General features: G+C 42.8%; 1 protein-coding gene across 1 annotated transcript in view; it reads left to right on the top strand.

Moving 5' to 3' along the window:
• Nucleotides 1–7149: 7149 nt before the first annotated feature.
• Nucleotides 7150–23473, top strand: part of LOC123763248 (tyrosine-protein kinase HCK) — a 172172-nt gene continuing 155848 nt past the window's right edge. The window contains exon 1 of the mRNA XM_045750359.2: nt 7150–7229. The gene's annotated coding sequence lies outside the window, so the exon portion shown is untranslated. The remainder of the gene's footprint in view (nt 7230–23473) is intronic.

Below are 23473 nucleotides of genomic sequence, written 5' to 3'. Positions count from 1 at the left end.
TTATCCTTGATCCAGCAGTTGAGTAAACATCCAATCATCACCAGTTGAGTAATTCTCCTGAAACATCAATAGTTGAGTAAAATCTGAGCTTCAGCAGTTAGGTAAAAGTTCACCCAACAACAGTTATTTATAATTTCCAGCAGCAGTACTTCAGTAAACGCCCCAACACCAGCAGTTGAGTAAACGCCCCAACACCAGCACTTGAGTAAACATTCCAATAATTCCAGTTCAGTAAACATCGAAACACTTTTGGGATGCTGGGAGCTGGGATAATTAACAAACATCCCAACACCATCAGTTGAGTGAAGATCACGGCACCAGCAGTTGAGTAAACCTCCCAACACCATTGATTTTGCAAATTTCCTAGAACCGAAAGTTGAGTAATCATGCAAGCTCATACAGGTGAGTAAACATTCCAACAATGCCAGCTGAGTAAACATCCCAGCACCGTCAGCTGAGAAAAATTCCCAACACCAGCAGTAGAATAAACAATCCAAAACCACCTGTTGAGTAAACATCCCAGCAGGACTAGTAGAACAGGAACAGCGTTTCGGATTCGAAGTTCTGAGGTTCCGAGTTCGATCCCCCGGTGGAGGCGAAGACAAATGGGCAAAATGTTTCTTTCACCCTGATGCCCCTGTTACCTAGCAGTAAATATTGTGACGGTGTTGCCCCCCTTATATTTCTCCCACGCCTGCAGTAAAAGTCATGTCCACTTTACCAGAGCGTTCTCTACGTCGCAGGCATCAGTTTGGTATATGTGGGAGAGTGGAGTGTTCTCGGAGTGCCGAGAAATTTATAAAAGAAGAGTATTTTGGGCTGTGGTTTAGGCCCTTTAGGAAGCCAATATGGCGCTGGCTCTTCTGTTTTCCCGCCAAAACGGTGTGACGTCAGTGACACCAGATTGGTCGCCGACAGCGACGTGGCACAGGGAGCCAATGAAAACCTCCCATGGCGAATGTGACGTCACGAAGGAAGGGGGGTCCGGTCAGAGCGCCGCGCTGGCGTCATCAGTCTAAGACAGCACATCAAGGAGGTCGGACGTGCGCTGGGGGGTCCTGTCAGTTGGACAGTTTACCCCGTCTCCGGAGGACTTACGCATCACCCGTGGTCTGCCATCACCTGTGGGGTCTTCCTTCGTTCATGTGTTGGACCAGAGAAGGAATCGACAGAATATTGAGCAACAAGTGCTCCAGGAACAGGTGTTGTGCAAGAGTGGAGTCTAGGCAGCGACGTATGCGACGGCTGATAGCTCCACAGTGATGACGTAGTTGCTGAGCCAATCCTCCGGAGGGAATCAGTCTGACACGACACGTCAAGGTGGTTGGACGTGCGAAGATTGGTCCTGTCAGTTTGACAGTTGTTTCCCGCTCCCATGGATTTTACGCGTCACCCGAAGTCTGCCAGTACTCTGTGAGGTCTTCCTTCGTTCATGTGTTGGACCAGAGAGGGAATCGACGGGATATTGAGCAACAAGTGCTCCAGGACAGGTACTGTGCGAGAAGAAGTGAAGTCTGTGCAGTGACGTATGCGACGTCTGAGGCAGTTCACCTGTTTGTGACGGCGTAGTGGCTGGACCGAGCCACCGGGAAGCAGTGGAAGAAGGAAACTATTCGGGAATCCGAACGACTGCAGCCGAGACGTAGGCGGGCAGCCGTAGCTGGGAGGAGAAGGCGACGGCCGGGAGACCGACTCCAACCCTACAAGAAGTCGAGGAGGAGCACGGACCTGCAGTGAAAAGGCACGGAGACGACGCGCTTACGGTGGAACGTTGATTGAGTTCCTGGAGGACATGACAGTGTATGTGTGGGGGCGTTCCCTACACGAGGCAGGAACCAGGACCAGGAGCTACAACTCAACTCTCACCGGAGGATAGGTGGAAGTAGGTGATACTAGTTTCCCTCCCAATTCCCCTTTAGTCAGCTATATTATTTAGCCTGAGTATTTTGTATGTCGTGAGCAAGGCTCACCTATGTCACAGTAAGGCACAAGTGTGCAGTGGGACTATAAAGAGTACTCACGATATTTATGATTATTATTGGTGTATGCAGGCACCCGGAGTAATTGATGAATTTACTGTGTTGATAATGTCTTTAATGAGACTTTAACATGATCATATAGTGAGAGAATATATATATATATAAATATGCCAGTATTTGGGAGTTAGGCTATGTGCCCAGTAACTATGTTATTATCATTATTGACGTCTCTGACTCATCCACATATATATATATATGTCTATGCTTGTGTATTGAATGATCATTCATGTGTGCAGTGATTAATTGTGTTATCGCCCACGGAAGGAATTACTGAGAACTCCAGTGATATATACTTGCATACGTTATCATTAAGTGAAGGGCAGTGTGTAATACCATGACAGTGAATTATTGTCACCTTTAATATAGAAATGTTTGATTGAGCACAAGATCAGTGTAGCTAAGTGTTTACGTGTTGTTGTCGCAAATATTGTGTGTTCGATCTTCTAGTGATCTTTGAGAACTTAAAGAAACAGAGCGCGTGACGCCAGGAAAACAAGCAAACAGATAAAGTGACATTCGCGCGGCGGGGGGGGAGGGGGTAGTCGCCCAGCTGATTTTGACATTGACGAGAGGGGGAGCATTGCCGGCTTGGTGAGTTCATATTATATGTGTGGGAACGAGCGACTCCTGCCTGAAACAACTGTTGCTTATTGATATAATCTTGTGATGTCTTTGAATGAGTTTTAAGTAAAATACAAAGTACATTGGTGTTTATATCATCCCCTCCATATTTCTTGTGGCTATGTAATACCTGAAAGCAGAGAGTGATAGAAGTAAATACCTGCCTGATATCAGATCTATTGAGTGTGTCCTTGCCACTGTTACCACAATTCAACAAAACCACTGACGTGTTACTGGACACCGAAAACACCAGTTGGCGACCTTGTGGTTAGTAGTAGAGCCCTATGTTGGGGCGGGCATACAACAGTTAAGTGAACAAGTTGTGTTCCCACTCCTTCTCGATCAGAGGCCGGTTGGGATTGACTGGGATACTCTCCTGGCGTACAGTGGCGCCGCGAGAATAGAGTGAAGACCTGCAGGGCTACGGTGAGTGACCTTGATTGTACTGTTACTCGCCCCTTTCCCCTCTCATTGGAGGTGAACCCCGACAATATGTACCTGGGAGTTAGACAGCTGCTACGGGCAGCTTCCTGGGGGGGGGGGTGGTAAGAAAAAGGAGGCCTGGTTGAGGACCGGGCCGCGGGGACGTTAAGCACCGAAATCATCTCATGATAACCTCAAGATAGCCTTCAGTTGAGTAAACAACCCAGCAAAACAGTTGAGTAGACATCCCAGCAAATGAAGTTTATAAAACACCCCAACACCACCAGATGAGTAAACACACCAGCACAATCAGTTGAGTAAACATTCCATCACCACCAGTTAAGTAAACATCACAACACCAGCAGTTGAGTGAACATTCCAACACCCCTAGTTGAGTAAACATCCAGCTGTTGAGTAAACATCCTATCATCACCAGTTGAGTAAATCTCCCATCACCGCCAGTTGAATAAACATCCCAGCACCATCAGTTAAGTAAACATCCCAGCACCAGCAGTTGAGTAAACATCTCATCACCACCAGTTGAGAAAAATTCCCAACACCTCCAGTTGAGTAAACGCCCTAACACCACTATTTGAATAATCATTCCAACACCACCAGATGAGTGAACATCACAACATCAGCAGTTGAGTAAACATCCCAGCATTACCAGTTGAGTAAACATCCCAGCATTACCAGTTGAGTAAACATCCCAGCATTACCAGTTGAGTAAACGTTCCAGCTTAGTTAACATCCGAGCACCACCAGTTGAGTATACATCGCAGCAACAACAGTTAAGTAAGCATTACAGCACCCAAAGTTGATTAAACATCCCAGCACCACAAGTCTAATACATATTTTAGCACCAGAAGATGAGTAAACATCAAAGTACCACAGTTGAATAAACGTCACCACTCCAGCCGTTGAGTAAACATTCCAACACTAACATTTGAGTAAACATCTCAGCATTTTCTTCTTGAGTATCATCGCGTATAAAAGATGGGTATCAGAGTACCGATCGAAGCAACAGTAGTTGAGAAAACATCCCAACACCAGCAGTTGAGTAAATTGTCCAGCACCAGTAGTTGAGTAAACATCCCAGCTCCATTAGTTCAGTAAACATCACAATATCCTCCGTTGAGTAAACTTTCTTGCGCCACCAGTTGAGTAAACATTCTAACACGAGCAGTTGAGTAAGCTTCCAAGCCCCCAGCAGTTAAGTAAACATTCTAACACTAGCAGTTTAGTAAATATCCCAGCACCAACATTTGAGTTAACATTCCATCACCTGTAGTTGAGTAAACATCACAGTACCACCAGTTGAGTAAACATCCAAACACCAACAGTTGAGTAAACATCCTAGCATTTCCAGTCGAGTAAACGTCCCAGCATTACCACTTCAGTAAACATCCCACCACCAGAAGTTGAGTAAACCTCACAGCATCAGCAGTTGAGTAAACATCCCAAACACCACCCATTGAGTAAACAACCCAGCACTGGTAGTTGAGTAAACATCCCACATCAACAGTTGAGTAAAGTTTCCAGCACGACCAATTGAGTAAACATTCCAACACGAGCAGTTGAGAAAACTTCCCAGCACCAGCAGTTGAGTTAACATCGCAAAGCCATTAGTTGATTAAACCTCTCAACACCCTCATTTTAGTAAACAACTTAGCACCAGTAGTTGAGTAAACATCTCACACCACCTGTTGAGTAAACATGCAATCACCAACAGCTGAGTAACTATCCTAACACCAGCAATTGAGTAAATATCCCTACACCAGCAGTTCAGTAAACATCCCAACACGAGTTGAGTAATCATCCCTACACTGCTAGTTGAGTAAACATCCCAACCACACTAGTTGAGTAAACATCCCAACACCACCAGTTAAGTATACATCCCAACACCACCAATTGAGTAAAAGTCCCAACTTCATCAGTTGAGTAAACATCCCAACACCACCAGTTGAGAAAACATCCCATCACCATCAGTTGAGTAAAAGTCCCAACACCACCAGTTGAGTATTCATCCCAACACCAGCAGTTGAGTAAACATCCCAAAACCACCAGATGAGTAAACATCCCAACACCATCAGTTGAGTATATATCCCAACTCCACCAGTTGAGTAAAGATCCCAACACCACCAGAAGAGTAAACATCCCAACACCAGCAGTTGAATATACATCCCAACACCACCAGTTGAGTAAACATACCAACACCTATTTCCACTAGGCAGTGGAAACAGGACGCCAGACATAGGATACAGAATGGGGGATGAATTCCTCCATGAAACAGAGAGAAGGATCTAGGAGTTGATATCACACCAACCCTGTCCCCTGAAGCCAACATCAAAAGAATAACATCTGCGGCGTATGCGAGGCTGGCTAACATCAGAACTGCCTTCAGGAACCTGTGTAAGGAATTATTCAGAACCTTGTATACCACATATGTAAAACCAATCCTGGAGTATGCGGCCCCAGCATGGAGCCCGTACCTTGTCAAGCACAAGGCGAAGCTTAAAAAAGTTCAGAGATATGCCACTAGGCTAGTCCCAGAACTAAGAGGCATGAGTTACGAAGAATGGCTGCGAGAAATGCACTTCACGACACTAGAAGACAGGAGAGTAAGGGGAGACATGATCAGTACCTACAAAATTCTCAGAGGAATTGAGAGGGTTATCTTGAGATGATTTCGGGGCTTTAGTGTCCCCGCGCCCCGGTCCTCGACCAGGCCTCCACCCCCAGGAAGCAGCCCGTGACAGCTGACTAACACCCAGGTACCTATTTTACTGCTAGGTAACAGGGGCATAGGGTGAAAGAAACTCTGCCCATTGTTTCTCGCCGGCGCCTGGGATCGAACCCAGGACCACAGGATCACACGTCCAGTGTGCTGTCCGCTCGGCCGACCGGCTCCCCTATATCTATAGGGTAGATAAAGATAAACTGTTTGACACTGGTGGTACGAGAACAAGGGGACACAGGTGGAAACGGAGTACCCAAATGAGCCACAGGGACGTTAGAAAGAACTTTTTCAGTGTCAGAGTAGTTAACAGACAGAATGCATTAGGCAGTGATGTGGTGGAGGCTGACTCCATACACAGTTTCAAATGTAGATATGATAGAGCCCAGTAGGCTCAGGAATCTGTACATTAGTTGATTGACAGTTGAGAAACAAAGAGCCGGAGCTCAACCCCCGCAAGCACAGTTAGGTCAGTACAATTAGATGAGTAGTTGAGTAAAATTCCCTACACCACCAGTTGAGTAAACATCCCTACACCACCAGTTGAGTAAACATCCCTACACCACCAGTTGAGTATACATTCCAACACCACCAGTTGAGTAAACATCCCTACACCACCAGTTGAGTAAACATTCCAACACCACCAGTTGAGTAAACATCCCTACACCACCAGTTGAGTATACATTCCAACACCACCAGTTGAGTAAACATCCCTACACCACCAGTTGAGTATACATTCCAACACCACCAGTTGAGTAAACATTCCAACACCACCAGTTGAGTAAACATCCCTACACCACCAGTTGAGTAAACATTCCAACACCACCAGTTGAGTAAACATTCCAACACCACCAGTTGAGTATACATCCCAACACCACCAGTTGAGTAAACATTCCAACACCACCAGTTGAGTAAACATCCCTACACCACCAGTTGAGTATACATTCCAACACCACCAGTTGAGTAAACATTCCAACACCACCAGTTGAGTAAACATCCCTACACCACCAGTTGAGTAAACATTCCAACACCACCAGTTGAGTATACATTCCAACACCACCAGTTGAGTAAACATTCCAACACCACCAGTTGAGTAAACATCCCTACACCACCAGTTGAGTAAACATTCCAACACCACCAGTTGAGTATACATTCCAACACCACCAGTTGAGTAAACATCCCTACACCACCAGTTGAGTAAACATACCAACATCAGCAGTTGAGTAAATATCACAGTTTTATCAGGAACTTTTCAATATGAGTCGTGGTGGCGGTAATGAGGTAGAGCTTATCTGTGGTGTGTTGCGCAGCCCTCCAGTGGGGCGGGTCCCTTGTGGGGACATCCGCTTAGTGTTCCTTTCACCCACCATCACCACACTTCCCACACCTCTCGTCTCACACAAAACTGGGTAATGTATACATGGTTATTTTGTGTACTGGAAGATTAATGCTAGTGGTAGTGAAGTTGGCTGATGAGTACTGTGGTAGTATAGTTGGTTGATGAGTACTGAAGTAGTGTAGCTTGCTGATGAGTACTGTGGTAGTGTAGTTGGTTGATGAGTACTGTGGTAGTATAGCTGGGTGATGAGTACTGTGGCAGTCTAGCAGGTTGATGAGCACAGTGGGTGTGTAGATAGTAGATGAGTACTATGGAAGTGTAGCTGAAAGATGATTACTGTGGTAGCGTAGCTGGTTGATGAGTTCTGTGGTAGTGTTGCTGCTTGATGAGTACTGTGGAAGTGTTTTTGGTGGATGAGAACTGTTGTAGTGTAGCTGGCTGACGAATACTGTGGTAGTGTTATTGGTTGATGAGTACTGAGAAGTGTAGATCGTAGGTGAGTACTGTGGTACTGTAGATGGTTGATAAGTACTGTGCAAGTGTAGCTGATATATGAGTACTGTGGAAGTGCAGCTGGTTGATGAGTACCATGGAAGTGTAGCTGGTTGATGAGTAATGTGGTAGTGTAGCTGGGTGATTAGTACTGTGGTAGTGTACCTGTTGATGAGTGCTGTGGAAGAGTAGCTGGTAGATGAGTAATGTGGTAGTGTAACTGGAAAATGCGTACTGTAGTAGTGTAGCTGGTTGATGAGTACTGTGGTAGAGTAGCTGGTTGATGAGTTCTGTGGAAGAGTTGCTGATTGATGAGTTCCATGGTAGTGTAGCTGGTTGATTAGTACTGTGGACGTATAGCTAGTAGATGAGTACTGTGGTAGTGTAGCTGGTTGATGAGTACTGTGGTAGAGTAGCTGATTGATGAGTACTGTGGTAGTGTAGCTGGTTAATGAGTACTGTGGTAGTGTAGCTGGTTGATGAGTTCTGTGGAAGTGTAACTGGTTGATGAGTACTGTGGTAGTGTAGCTGGTTGATGATTGCTGTGGTAGTGTAATTAGTTAATGACTACTGTGGTAGTGTAGTTGGTTGATGATTACTGTGGTAGTGTAGCTGGTTGATGAGTACTGTGGTAGTATAGCTGGTTGATGATTGCTGTGGTAGTGTAGCTGGTTGATGATTACAGTGGTAGTGTAGCTAGTTAATGAGTACAGTGGTAGTGTAGCTGGTTGATGATTACAGTGGTAGTGTAGCTAGTTAATGAGTACTGTGGTAGTGTAGCTGGTTGATGAGTTCTGTGGAAGTGTAGCTGGTTGATGAGTACTGTGGTAGTGTAGCTAGTTAATGAGTACTGTGGTAGAGTAGCTGATTGATGAGTACTGTGGTAGTGTAGCTGGTTGATGAGTACTGTGGAGATATTTCTGGTAGATGAGTTCTGTGGTAGTGTAGCTATTTGATGCGTACTTTGGTAATGTTGTTGGTTGATGAGTACGGTGGTAGTGTAGCTGGTTGATGAGTACTGTGGTAGTGTAGCTGGTTGATGAGTACTGTGGTAGTGTAGCTGGTTGATGAGTACTGTGGTAGTGTAGCTGATTGATGAGTACTGTGGTAGTGTAGCTGGTTAATGAGTACTGTGGTAGTGTAGCTGGTTGATGAGTTCTGTGGAAGTGTAACTGATTGATGAGTACTGTGGTAGTGTAGCTGGTTGATGATTACTGTGGTAGTGTAGCTAGTTAATGAGTACTGTGGTAGTGTAGTTTGTTGATTTCTGTGGTAGTGTAGCTGGTTGATGAGTACTGTGGTAGTATAGCTGGTTGATGAGTACTGTGGTAGAGTAGCTGATTGATGAGTACTGTGGTAGTGTAGCTGATTAGTAAGTACTGTGGTAGTGTAGCTGGTTGAAGAGTTCTGTGGAAGTGTAACTGGTTGATGAGTACTGTGGTAGTGTAGCTGGTTGATGAGTACTGTGGAGGTATATCAGGTAGATGAGTTTGTGGTAGTGTAGCTAGTTGATACGTACTTTGGTAATGTTGTTGGTTCAATAGTACTGTGGTAGTGTAGCTGGTTGATGAGTACTGTGGTAGTGTTGTTGGTTGATGAGTACTGTGGTAGTGTTGTTAGTTGATGAGTACTGTGGTAGCGTTGTTGGTTGATTAGTACTGTTGTAGTGTAGTTTGTATTATAGTTTAATATTTTATATTTCTCTTGTGCAAATTCTGCCAAATTTTGACCTGGGTCTCATCTCAGCTGTCTAAACTTTTGCCTATAAGCCTCAGTAACAAGTGTTGGAAAACTTACACCATTTACCAACATTTAATGCAATATGCAGATAATATTGCTGTTGTTTTGTAATAACAAATTAACCCTAGAATTAGTGCTTTAATCTCTCGTAGAAGACGTAGCAGAGTGGAATTTTCCTCACTAGAAAATGGGGGATTTTATTGCCACATGTCGCAATTAAATTCACCAGCTAAATAATGGGAAACATCCTTAATTCATCAGTTTTTGGACTGTAAACTTTATAAAAACATTTCCTCTTGTACCAACTTAATTATCAGTACGTAAATATATTAAATGTAGGTCCTCTCTCCACTTTTTGACAAAATGGTGAATAGCTGAGGCGGTAGTGGAGGGGAGGCCACAGTCTGTCGCCATTTAATTTAACAAGTCTTGCTGGGGCAAATCTAGCTCTGCTAATTTTTCCCTTGGACAACAGTGTTATGGGTTGTAAAGTGCTCTCATTATCAACACGATCTTCGTCTACAAATCAGGGAGGTGTACTTACCGAAACCCATTTATTATCTATACATTCCTGGCCAGTTATGTTAGGTAGCTATAGGGTGAACTGGTTAGAACACGAGTCGAAACACAAAATAGGGTGAGCAATATTATTATCTCTTTATTAAACTTACCTAATGTTTCCCCTTATATAGCTGTCCTATTTAGGATTACTGCTTTTGTTTGTGAGTGCCCTTTGACAGGTGCAATTGAAGGGGAAGAGGAAGAAGTAGTAACACTAGCTACCTAGTACACCAGTACTTGTGTTGAGGCCAGCCTCAACCACGAGGAGTATTCATCCATGTCCATATCTGGTTGTCTACGCATCATCCATAAAGATAAGGCCTCCATATATAGTCCATATACTAACATATACAGTCTAATACAATAGTAAATGTCTACTAACCAATAATTTATATTGATCTTGAGGTTGTCTTGAGATGATTTTGGGGATTTAGTGTCCCCGCGGCCCGGTCCTCGACCAGGCCTCCACCCCCAGGAAGCAGCCCGTGACAGCTGACCAACTCCCAGGTACCTATTTACTGCTAGGTAACAGGGGTATCATGGTGAAAGAAACTCTGCCCATTGTTTCTCGCCGGCGCCCGGGATCGAACCCGGGACCACAGGATCACGCGTTCAGTGTTCTGTCCGCTCAGCCCCCGGCTCCCTGATGACTATATATAAACCATAAGCCCACCAGAATGTGTATGGATGCGAGTTGTGGGAAGAATTTTTAAATCATACAGTTAAAGTTAAACATCAAACAGTTTGCTATCGAAAAATATAAATTAATGTAAAATATAAATTAATATAAACTAAATAAATATAAATCTCACAGGTCATTTTCCCCACAACATGTTGATAAGCAGTAAGGATGGCAGCCTTTACCTTGTCATAATCAAAACTGTCACTCAACGCACAGCTTCAAATATCCTCTGTGCCTTTCCCACCAACTGACCTTGAAGAAGATATACCTATTTTGTTTCAGGCCATTCCATACTCTGCCAATTTTTCAAAATGAGTAAAAAAGTGGACTCGATCAACAGAGGAAACTTGAAATTTTTGTTAACTTTTAACTGCCCAGGTGTTACAAAATCAGCCACCCCTGTATTTTCTGATCTAATTCCCAATTCTGCTAGCCTAATCTCTGACTACCATTTTTTCTGAGCTTCTTCTTTTTCTAACCTCTTCTGAGCTTGTTCTGCCTTTAGCCTCTTCTGAGCTTGCTTTACCTTTAGCCTCCTTTGAGTTTGTTCTGCTTCAAACTGCAACTTCCTTAATTCCAATTCTACCTGCCGCTGCGTTTGATTCTCCACATTTCCTGTAGCTACAACATTTGCACCCCTAGTGGACTGGGACTGCTCTAATATTTCCTGCGGGAGAATTTGCTCATCTACCCAGTGCATCATTATCTTTCTTAGCAGTTCCATCTTCACCATTCCCATGTGCAATAATGACCCATAGAGCTTGCCATCGGCCGCTAGGATAGACTATTTGCTGCTTTCAAACCCTCAACACTGAGATTGTCAACAATTTGTTGTTATAAAATCCATTTTTTGTGTGCTAAGATACAGCTGACTCAAACACAAATTTAAGCCTCAACACCACTTTTTAAGCTGGGAATTAGTTTGGAAAAAACTGATTGGGAACAGTGCTTAGTTCACTTGACTGCCCTGCCAACTGGTAATTTTTAGCACTCGAGAACACATTCAATTTTAAACACTTTTCTTAAAGGTTAACAAAATAAACACAAATAATGTAATAGAATACATAAACTCATATTATACCAATATTAAGAAAACTAAATTTCTACACAAATCAAAGTAAAGAAATAAGCTACACAGTTTTTATGTCAAGTTTGACGTACAGGTCACGCACTTTTATCAGGCTCTCGATTAGGCTTCACAATATGTGACGTCCTTTTGGACAAGCCACCCTATTTTTGTCACAATTAGGGGGTGGAGGGGATGCTCATGTATTTTAATGATATCTAGGGGAAATAATGGCTTTTACGTGAACCAAAGTAAATTCAAGGAGTAGGGAAAACAGCCGAGTATATATAAGACAATGATTTATATGAATAAGACGCACGATATATTACATGACATAAATTCACTCCTTACAACTCAAAATCATTCCGAAGGTAACATGTTATAATAATAATCACCCAAACGTGCTCTTGGCTCCCCATGGTTTTTAGTCAAAGCTGGGACTGGACACAGCCACCACACCTGTCAACCGGTGACACACATTTCTAAACCCCTAGGAAACCTGGACTCTCTCTCAAAAATACTGTTCAGAAAACTGTCAGTGTACCCTACCCTTCCTTGCAACCCTGTTACTATTATACAATGGCTTATCTGATTGTATGGCCGGAGAAATCCCTCAGAAAATGCAGACCAGTGATCCGCATCAGGTAAAAAATGGAGTCTGCCCTTCTAGTGTCATCGCTCCTTAATACTCTATTCTTTAACATTTCCAATCAAACCTTTTATTGACTTCATTTACCATATTCCCCATGCAGGTTTTTTTATTGAGTCCATTTTATCTTCACATAGTTATGCTATTCCAATACACGTCTTTCATTAACAATCTCCAGGTGAAAGGTACTACTTTGCTTGCAGGGTGATACCGCAGTTGCCAGCCAGCTGCATAATTCTTTCAAGAAAACATTATCTAATAAATTCCCCTATTCTAACAAATACTTTATAATAGAAACTAACCTCCACAGGAGGTAAGGTTAGTAACAAGAGCCACTAACACTAGTGGCCTCGACGAGAACAGGAAGCCTGCAGCTTATTGAGTGTCCCCCCCCCCCCCTCCCATTTACCTTGATGATCATTTCCAGCTGTACTTCAAAAGTTAACAGTTTTGGCATTGACGACCTCGGAGGGTAGGCTGTTCCATTGGTTAATAACCCTGTGGGTGAAGAAGCATCTCACATAAACTGCATCTCTCAATAAGAAAACTAACCAGTGTCCAGAGGACAGGAAGGGATTCGGTCAGCATGGATATAGGAATCATATTCGGTTGATATACATCACAAGTCTCCAGCTTCAGTGATCTTAGATATATGAACTTGGTGCATTCAGATGATAATATAATGCTTGATATTCTGGACATTCAGATTGTCCAAAATGTGTGTATCTTTGTATGTATACATTTTATACAAGTGAAGATTCACATGTTGTATGTTTATTTATTTATTTATTTATATGCATGAAGGTACATAGTGTTGAGAAAGTATATTATTAATTAATTAATCCATATCTCCCTTTGTTATCTGTGCCTGGGAATTAACTATCCTTTATTATCTCCGACCCCATAATTACACGGTGGCCCTTAAAAAAATTTGATCATTATTGACCTTGTCATTTGTAGTGTGGATTAGAAATACACTAATACTTTCTTAATGAATTAAGTTTTTTATAATACTGTACTCAGAACTTCATACACTCAGGAATATTGGAAGATATTCTTGTGCTGTACCCAGATTTTGCTGGTGGAGGCTAATAGATTAGCCTGACATTTCATGTTCAAATCAAATCAAAATTCAGGTAAAAGTACATACAGTACATACAAGATGAGTTACAAACATAATGTTGGATTTCTAGATAGAGCTAGTACACACAATGCCTAAAGCCACTAATACGCACAGGGTTTTGGGCAAGGTGTGGGAAAAAACACTTATACTAAAACTTAATAATAATTGAGATCAAAGCATAAATTGTATTGTAATGGGGAAAAAACGGGAAGGGGGGGGGGGGAAGGCAGAAATCAGTAGTTATTGAAGTTGGTCAACAAACCAACTTGTATTGTTTGAAAATAGCAAGACATGGGTTGACATTAAAGGGGTAAACTAGGTTATTTGGTATTTATTAGGTACTATACTACTTAGTTATTTTCTTAAACTGGTTGAGAGAGGTACAGCCTTTGATGTGATTGGGAAGATCATTACATATTCTAGGCCCTTGATTTGCAGATAATTTTTTAGTTTGGTTAAGTTGCATTCTTGGAATATCAGATACGTAATTGTTACTGGTGTGGTACCCATGGGTTCTGTTACAATCTTCTAGGAAGCGTTTAAGGTCAGATTGGCATTACAGTTCAGAATTTTAAATATATACAGCACACTTGAGAGGATGTGCAGTGACTTAATATCTAACATATTCAAAGATTTAAGTTAGGGATCCGAGTGCAGTCTGGGGCCAGAGTTTGTTATTTTTATTATAGCATATTTGTGTTAAGTACTCTGAAGACGTAGATTTTGGGTAGTAGATTCCCCAAGCACAAATATAATAATTGAGATAAGGATAGATGCGAGAGTAATAGAGCGTTACCAGGGTAGGGCGAGGTACATAATATCTGATCTTAGAAAGAATGCCAACAATTTTAGAAACTTTTTTTGCAATATTTTGAATATGGCCCCTAAAATTCAGCTTGTTATCGATGAGAACACCAAGGAATTTACCGTCTACTTTGTTACTAATTTGGATATTGTTTATTCTTAGATTAATTTGATCTGAGGACATTACCAAAAAAATTGGTTTTGTCAATGTTAAGGGTGAGTTTGTTAGTAGTTAGCCAAAGATGGACTATATTTAGTTCAGAATTCACTGTATCGTTCAGAGTAAGACGGTTAGGACTGGAGAAAATGAAGGTTGTGTCATTAGCAAATAAAATTGGGATGAGTTGTTGAGAGGCATTTGGAAGGTCATTAATGTAGATGACAAAGAATAGAGGGCCAAGTATGCTGCCCTGTGGAACACTGATGTTGATGGGTAGGGTGAGAGAAACTGAATCATTCACAGAAACATACTGGAGTCTGTCACTAAGGTAAGACTGAAGGTAATGGAGGGAGTGACCTCTGATTTCACAATGATGTAATTTAAGAAGTTGTAGTGTTTGACAGTGTCAAAAGCCTTATGTAGGTCAACAAATAACCCAACCGGGAACTCCTTTTCATCAAGAGTTGCATGTATCAAGTTAATTATACTGATTAGTGCATCATTAGGGCTTTTTTTTTTTGGTCTGATGGTATATTGGCAAGAGCAAAGTATAGTGTTTAGCTAGATAAGAGAATAGCTGCTTGTAGATTAGCTTTTCAAATATTTTTGACAAGATTGGCAGAATTTTTATAGGTCTGAAATTGTTGACATCAGTGAGATCACCACATTTATGGTCTGGGGTAACTCATTTTTTTTAGAATATCCGGAAGGTTTGAAGTTCAAAGGATTTTTTTGAACAATGCAATGGCAGGAGCTAGAAATCTGGGTATTTTTTCCTGTAAATTAGAGTTGGTATATCACCAGGGGCACTTGACTTTGTTTTAAGAGGAAGGATTATCTCATTAACATCAGAGGAATTAGTGGGAGTTAGGTATATGTTCTCTCCTAATTTTTAGTCACAGCTGATTTGTTTTTGTATTGAAGCTGGTATTTTCTCCCCTGATTCCATATATGTCTAACCATCCTGTGAGATTTTAATATTAGATGAACTTATAGCTAGTTGTTTAACCCTTAAACCGCACAAAACATACATGTATGTAAGGAGTTACATTCACAAAACCACACACATTGTACATATAAGACTGAGGGTCAAATGCATAATTTTAAATGCCCTGCAAGGGATAGGGGCAGCTATAGTTAAACCGATCCCAATTGTAAACAGACGCCATCTTGAAAAATAAATCCATTGTAGGCCGCCAATGTCTGCAGGTCCCAGTTACCCAACAGAGACCATGGCATTCGCATCACATTCCAGCAACCAATCCCGCTCAAAGCAGCGAGCATCACGAGCTCTGACTGAGAAGGAAGTAAATCAGAAATTGTTCCAGGAGGGTGATGAATCTAATATTGACTCCAACACTGACGAACAAAGACCCTCATCGTCAATTAATTTTCCGTCCCTTCCCGCCCGTACTGTTACTAGACGGGCTTCAGTTACTGGTCCACGGATTCCTCGCCGTGGTGCCGCTGTTGCCTCTCAAAGAACACCAGGTGTATTTGTGTAGAGTGATGTGGAAGATTTTGTTCGAGAAATTCCCCGCCTTTGACAATTCAGATGTTGGGAATAAAGACCTTTTCCCTGATACAGGAAACGATATGTGTGAAATGGACTACTTTACCGCATATTTTGATGAGCCGCTCAGGGAACATATTGTTCAGGAAACGAACAAATATGCGTCTGATCTCATTAGTGAGGAGTTATCCGATTTTTACAATTACAGCGTTGGAAAGATACGACTTTAGGTGAAATGTATGTGTTTTTGGCACTGTATACCACTGTATGTACCAGCTCAGAAGCTGGTAATTGATGAATCCCTTATGCTTTTCGAAGGACGTCTTGCTTTCAAGCAGTATATTCCATGCAATCACCACAGATTTGGATTGAAATTCCTTATACTCTGTGACTGAAACAGGAATGGTGTTACACATGATAATGAATAATGATACAAATGCAGACATTCCTGCTAATGACAAAGCTGGCTTCTCAGGTAGTGTGGTGAAGTCACTGCTTGCTTCAACATGGCTGAAGAAGGGCCACATATTATTCACAGAAAACTATTGGACCAGTCCCTAGGTAACTAGGTTCTGGCTTGATAATAGAACTGGGGGTGTGGCACAGTGAAGGCAAAACGAAGGGAAATGCCAGTGTTTGACACTGCTATGCAGGTTGGTGATTGCGAGCTAAATAAAACTGGTGTCATGCTTTCAGTGCGGTGGAAAGACAGGTGTGAAGTGAACATGTTGACCACCGTTCACAATGATACAATACTGTTCACCTTGCCAGTGGCAAGGTGAACAAAACCACGAAACAACTATTATATAAAGTAGATTATGTTTTGGACTGTAACATCATCATGCGTTTGGTGGATAAATGTGATATGATGGTGGGAGCAGTAGAGTGTGTATGGAAAACAGTGAAGTGTACCAAGAAGATGTTTTTCACTCTGTTGACGTAACAAAGCTGAACAGTTACACTATATATCTTATCAAAACATGTGGTAAACTAAATTTCAGTGTGTTCAGTTTTACTGTAGTGACACAATTACTAGAAAAGATTTGCAAACCAATTCCTGGCATACAAAGGCCCATTGTGAACCCAATATTGCACCATACACCCATACCTAGGACCGCTTTCAAGGAGGCCGTTCTGGCACACAAAATAAGGAATTTACCACCGACTGGAAAGTATGCAGTACGCCAACGTGAGAGCATTGTGTGTGCACAATGTAAAACCAGAAACGTAAATTGGTGCTAACATGGTGCCCAGCGTGTGAGGTCTCTGTGCTCTGTCAAGTCTTTCGACGAGTATCACAGTCTGGAGGACTTCTAAATGTCCAATAATGGTGCAATAACATGTAAATACTGAGTGAGTGAATGTATATATATATTGAAAACAATTCATAATCCATTTTATATTTCCAGAAAAATAAAACATTTTGGTGCACATACATGTGACACTAATATGTAAGTGTATTGAATTTATAACAGTTGTATTATAATGCAACATCAAGTGTGCATATATTGTACAATATCAGCGAAAAAAATGGTTGTAAAATACGCCATACATACTGTAAATAATTCCGCAAAAATGTATTCGCGGCAACAGGGACTGCTTTAACGCCGCGCCTAACTCTCCCGGGACGGAGCACACTCACACGACGAAGATCTGCGACGTCATCGGCCAAGTTTTCAGCTCATTTACGTCACTGGTCAGTAAAATTAATTTTTTCATCGTACTCAGGGAACACAAATGAACTCTTTTATATGAAGAATTTTTTTTTGTTGCATCTGGCGGTGTTGCAGGCCAAAAAGCCGTTAGCGGCTTAAGGGTTAATCAGAGTTGATTTGTTTTTGTACTGAGGCTGGCATATGCTCCCCTGATTCCATGTACGACTAACCATCTTTTGAAATGGAAATATTAGATGAACTTAAGGCTAGTTTTTTATCTACACTGTGTAATCTTTCATATAGAATAGGGTAGCAGCACATTGCTGTGTATACCTAAGTTTGTTAATAAGCACGAATTCATACAAATGATATTCTATAGAATTCTACAGTATATAATAATAATAATAATAATAATAATAATAATAATAATAATAATAATAATAATAATAATAATAATAATAATAATAATAATAATAATAATAATAATAATAATAATAATAATAATAATAATCTTTATAAATAAAAATGAAAATGTTCGTTTGTTCAAAATCGCTAATCTCCGAAAGTTCTTTACCAATCGCTAATCTCCGAAAGTTCTTTACCAATTGCCTTAAAATTTTCACACAACGTTCCATTGCTACTTCTGCTTCGAAATTGCCATTGAAAATGCAATTCATTGAAACTCCAACGTGCAACATTTCCAAATGATCTGGCATGGAAAAAGTATTGGAGAAATGCAAACTTATTGTTTGTGATGAATGTACAATGGCCCACAAAAAATCGCTCGAGGCTCTTGATCGATCATTGCAAGATTTGTGTGGAAACACCAGTCCATTTGGGAACGCGTTAATAATGCTTTCAGGAGATTTCAGGCACACATTACTTGTAATTCTTCGATTGACACCAGCAGACAAAATAAATGCTACACTGAAATACTCTACTTTGTGGCGCCACGTAAAGACGTTAAAATTAACTACAAATATGTGTGTCCAGCTTCAAAATGATCCATCAGCTGAGATATTCTCACATCAATTTCTAGAAATTGGGAACGGAAACGTGCCGGTTGATCTGACCTCAGGACGAATTTCATTGCCTCATAACTTCTAGAATTTAGTGACATCAAAAGAAGAATTTTTTATTTTTTTTTATTTTTTTTTATTTTTACATGCAAGCATGCAAGGTAAAGACAATAAATACAATAAAATATCACAGAAAACAAAACAAACAAAATAAGAAGCCACCGGCCAGAAGGACCGACATCACAGGACAACAATTAACAAAAATGGAGGAACGCCTGAGAAACACAGCATACATCAAGACACAAAATGGAGGAACGCCTGAGAAACACAGCATACATCAAGACAAAATGTAAAATAATAACAATAACAAACAAGTAAATAATGTAAGCAAATAAACAAAACTTAGGAACAATATAAAACAAAACAAACAAGCACCGGCCGGAAGGACCGACAACAAAACACATCATAATGTATAAAATGAAACATAAGACAAGACAATGCACACACAAACAAACCATAAATATAAACAAAAGGAAAAATAAAAAGAAAATACAATACAACATAGTAATACATGAAGAGAATACATAGGGGAAAGTGACAACACAAATTCAAATACATAAAGAAGAACACACTCTGCAAAACACCGGCCCCTCCACAAACAAAGGGAGAGGCGCGGGCACAGAAGACAGTAGGGCAAACAAAACGCCAGAGTGGCACACAACACTACAAATAGCAAAAAAAAAAAAAAAAAAAAAAAACCATCGGACATACTCGCCCGGGAACAAGACCCGTGGGAACTGCACATTGAACGCCTCCCGAGAGTTGCGTGGTGACCGCCGGCCAGGTCGGACGTTCCTGAGGTCTCTCCGCTTCTGGCTAGTGTTTACGTTGGGTGATCGCTTGTTTGCCCTGCTGGTGGTGGTTTGCCACTGACAGGGTGACGTTTGCTTAGCCATGGGGACGTCTCGCCCTCCAATGACGAGGACGCTGTCAGCTGGTCTGGCGTTTACGGTGCCGGTGGACCATCCATTGGTTGGTGTCGCCCTGGTGGACGTGCTGCATGTGGAGCTGTCGGACCTGGTGGGCATCCAGCTGCTTCAGGGCCACCGTGCTGTAGTCAAGTTCCGCCTCCAGGCTGCCTTTCAGGCGTTTCTCGAGCGGTGTGAGGGGCGTGTTTACCCTCTCCCTGATACTGCTGGCTCCGTTAAGGTAGTGAATCTCAGTGTCACCTTGACGTCTGTGACGGTGCATGGTGCCCCCTTCGAATTTCAGGGCGACTTTTTAACCTCCTGTTTCGAACGGTTTGGGGCTGTGTTAAGTGTTCGATGGAATAAGGTCGTTGCCGAGCACTGTGTTGGTATGCTTGACGGCTTCCGCACCCTGACGATGTCGCTGAAGTGTACTCACCTAGATGTGCTTGCGGGGGTTGAGCTCTGGCTCTTTGGTCCCACCTTAGTGTACCGTCGTCGATATCCGTGTTGGGTTACACGCTCCGCTGCCAGTACCGGGGTCAACCGCGCACCTGTTATCGGTGTGGTCACGTACGTCATCTGGTTGCGGCGTGCGACGTGGGAGCAACTGGTCGGGTACATGTTCTTCGTGCGGAGGATTTTCCGCCCCTGTTGCGTTCGGACGGTGTGGGTGCTGTGCCTGAGGCGCCTGACTGCCTGTCTGCTGCTCCGCCTGTTGAGGCGAGTTCTCTGGCCCGTGCGACACGTCAGGTGACTGCTGTGGCCCCTGGGGTTGTTGAGCCGGTGTGTGAGGGTGACGGGGCGTCGCCTGCGCTGCGTGTAGTGCAGGGTGTCCCGGTGGAGGTTCATGTCCCACCCCCGCCTGTGGATGTGGTAACGGCTCCCGGGGACGCGGGTTCTGCTGTTTTGGAGGGGGTGCTTCAGGCAGGGGGAGGTGCCTGCCGTGCCTGTGTGTGTTAACGACTGTAGTTCTGCTCTTTCCATTCCTTTGCAGAAGCGTGCACGTCGGTGTTCTGAGGCTGTTTCCGTGGATGATGTAGACGGTGTGGGTGATGTGGCCTCTGTGGACTCTTCGGACGGTGCGGGTGTGGCCTGTGTGGATGTAACGATGGTGGCCATGCCTGCGGAGGGGCCTGCTGGGCGTGGTGTGGTGCGGCCTGTCTCGAAGCGTTTGCGGCGGGCTCGGAGTGTGTCTCCCCTTAGTGGTGTGCCATGGGACGAGGTGGGGGAGTATGGTGCTCAGCTGGCGTCCCCCGCCGTGGATGATGGTGCTGTGCGGGGCTCCGAAGTTGCTACCTGTGTCCCCCTTCCTGTGTCACCTGCTGTTGGATCCCCGCAGTGGGGGGTTGTCCCTGATGATCGGGACCTCGTCGTGATGTTGCGGAAAGATGTGCGCCGGGGGGCCTCGGCTCCTGTGCCCTGTGGTGGGGTCGCTGCCGCGCCTGCATCCCCTGCTGTTCCCCCTCCTTCATTGCCCCGGTCTGGTGGTTGCCTAGTCCCGTCTGCTGGGGTCGTGCCCTGTGAGGGTCCGGCGTTGGGCCCTTATTGGGATGCCCGGGTGCTTTCGATCCCATGGTGCTCGTCCACTATCTGGGTATCGTCTGAGAAGGTGTTTGTTTATAGGGTGCCGGATAGGATGTCTCAGCCGAGGGTACTGCCTGATGGCCGGCTGCCCGCCGACCTGTGGGTGATTTGGGAAGCGTACTGCTTGCGCTTTCCGATTCGCAAGTTTTCGGAGAAGTATTAGTTCCCATCTTGCGCACACGGCTACGCCGTGCCTGGATCAGCTGCCGCCGTGACCACGACTCCCCGCCCCCCGGTGCGGGGAGTCTCCCTCTAACGTTCGCCTCTGTTTTCGTCGCCACTCCTCTCTCTACGGCCCATCACATCTACCGCTTTTGACTTTCTTCTCCTCACCATCAACGCGTCTCCTTACATCTGTCCTGGTGCAGTCATCGGGAGGGTTACCCCTTCATGCAAACTGCACCTATTCTCAAGAAGAAGAAGAAGAACGCCTCCCAACGCAACCACCCCCAAGAGTCACGTTCACCCACCGGGGACGCCAAGTCATCCGGAACCCAAGCAACAAACACCCGCAAGCAGGGGACCCAAATGGTATCACCAACCCCACGGAGTTTACCCTCACGACAGCGGGAAGATGGCCGCTCATCGCAAAAGCGCCTCGTCAACACCAGTCAGGGACAGCAGGAAGGGTAGAGACACCCACACCCCCTGCCGGCGAAAAGGGCAACCCACAAAAGAAGAATTGGTTGAAAAAATATTTCCCAATATTCAAACCAATTATAAGAGTCATGATTGGCTGAGTGAACGAGCTATTCTTGCGGCCAAGAACAAAGACGTCTACGAACTAAACAATATTATTCAGTCTAACATCCAGAGCATGGCTGTCACATACAAGTCCGTCGATACTGTTGAGGAAGCAGATGAAGCGGTTAATTATCCAACAGAATTGTTGAATTCACTCGATCTACCATGGATACCAACACACGTACGTCAACTGAAATTCGGCTTTCCAATAATTATGTTGTGAAATATCAACCAGCCAAAAACTTTGCTCGGCCACGCACCTTGCAGTAAAAAAAATAAACAACAACGTCGCAGAAGCAACAATGTTGACAGGACCTTTCAAAGGTGAAGATGTCCTCATTCCTCGCATTCCTATTATTCCAACTGATATGCCATTTCAACTTAGGAGATTGTAATTTCCAATTCGATTGCCGTTTGCAATCACCATCAACAAAGCTCAGGGCCAATCTTTAGAATTTTGCAATTTATATCTAGACACGGATTGCTTCTCTCATGGACAATTATATGTTGCGTGTTCTAGAGTCGGCAAACCAGACAATCTCTATATCTCTACAGACAATAGAATAACACAAAATATTGTATACCCACAAGCATTGTGAAATTAAACATATTAGAAACGTGCACTTTCTCTTTTCTTTCTTTCCCAATTAACCAGATTGAGCCACAGCAACACGTGGCGGGTATAGCTAGTCTATATAAATAAAAATGGATATGGTAGTTTGTTCAAAATCGCTAATCTCCGAAAATTCTTTACCGATTGCTTTGAAATTTTCACACAACATTCAATTCGATTCCAAGCATGTTTTTATTTACATGCTATATAGATGTCACATCAATGATGGGAAAAAAACATCCTTTTTTTGAACAAGTGTTTTTTTTCAAGTGTTTTTCATGTGAGGGAAATCTTCGAAACATCTTTACCGATTGCTTTTAAATTTTGACACAACGTTGCATTCAAACAAACGCGTGTTTTTATATACATACTATATACATGCCTCACCTGTGACAGGAAAAATCATGTTTTTTTGAAAAACAGCGCCATCTGTAGGACATAAGAGCAACACATGCTGTAATCTCTAAAAATTCTTCATCGATTGTTTTGAAATTTTTCCACAACATTCCATTCGAATATGCGTGTGTTTTTCTATGCCTACTATATAGATGCCACACCTGTGACAGGAATTTTTTTTTTTTAAACAGCCCCATCTGTTGCACGTAATATTAACACACGCTATATTAAATATGTTACAATTCCATTTCATTGTTTCCGATTGAATTATTTAATTGAATTTTCATAGATTTTGATTTATTTTCAATTTGATTAAATTATTTTGTGTGACATTGCATTGCAATTGTGCTGTGTTGTTTACCATACTGTTCATTTCTTAAGTATGAGTAAAGATGCCACACCTGTGACAGGTAAAAACATTCTTTTTTTAAAAAAGTAGCGCCATTTGCTGCACGTAAGAGCAGCAAACACTATACCTAATATGTTACGATTCCATTTCAATATTTCCGATTGCATTGACAAATTGAATTTTCATAGATTTT

This window comes from Procambarus clarkii, chromosome 49 (assembly GCF_040958095.1).
Source record: "Procambarus clarkii isolate CNS0578487 chromosome 49, FALCON_Pclarkii_2.0, whole genome shotgun sequence".
NCBI classification, from domain to species: Eukaryota; Metazoa; Arthropoda; class Malacostraca; order Decapoda; family Cambaridae; genus Procambarus; species Procambarus clarkii.
The sequence above is the reverse complement of the archived record's forward strand: the minus strand, read 5'-3'. Positions and strand labels throughout refer to the sequence as shown.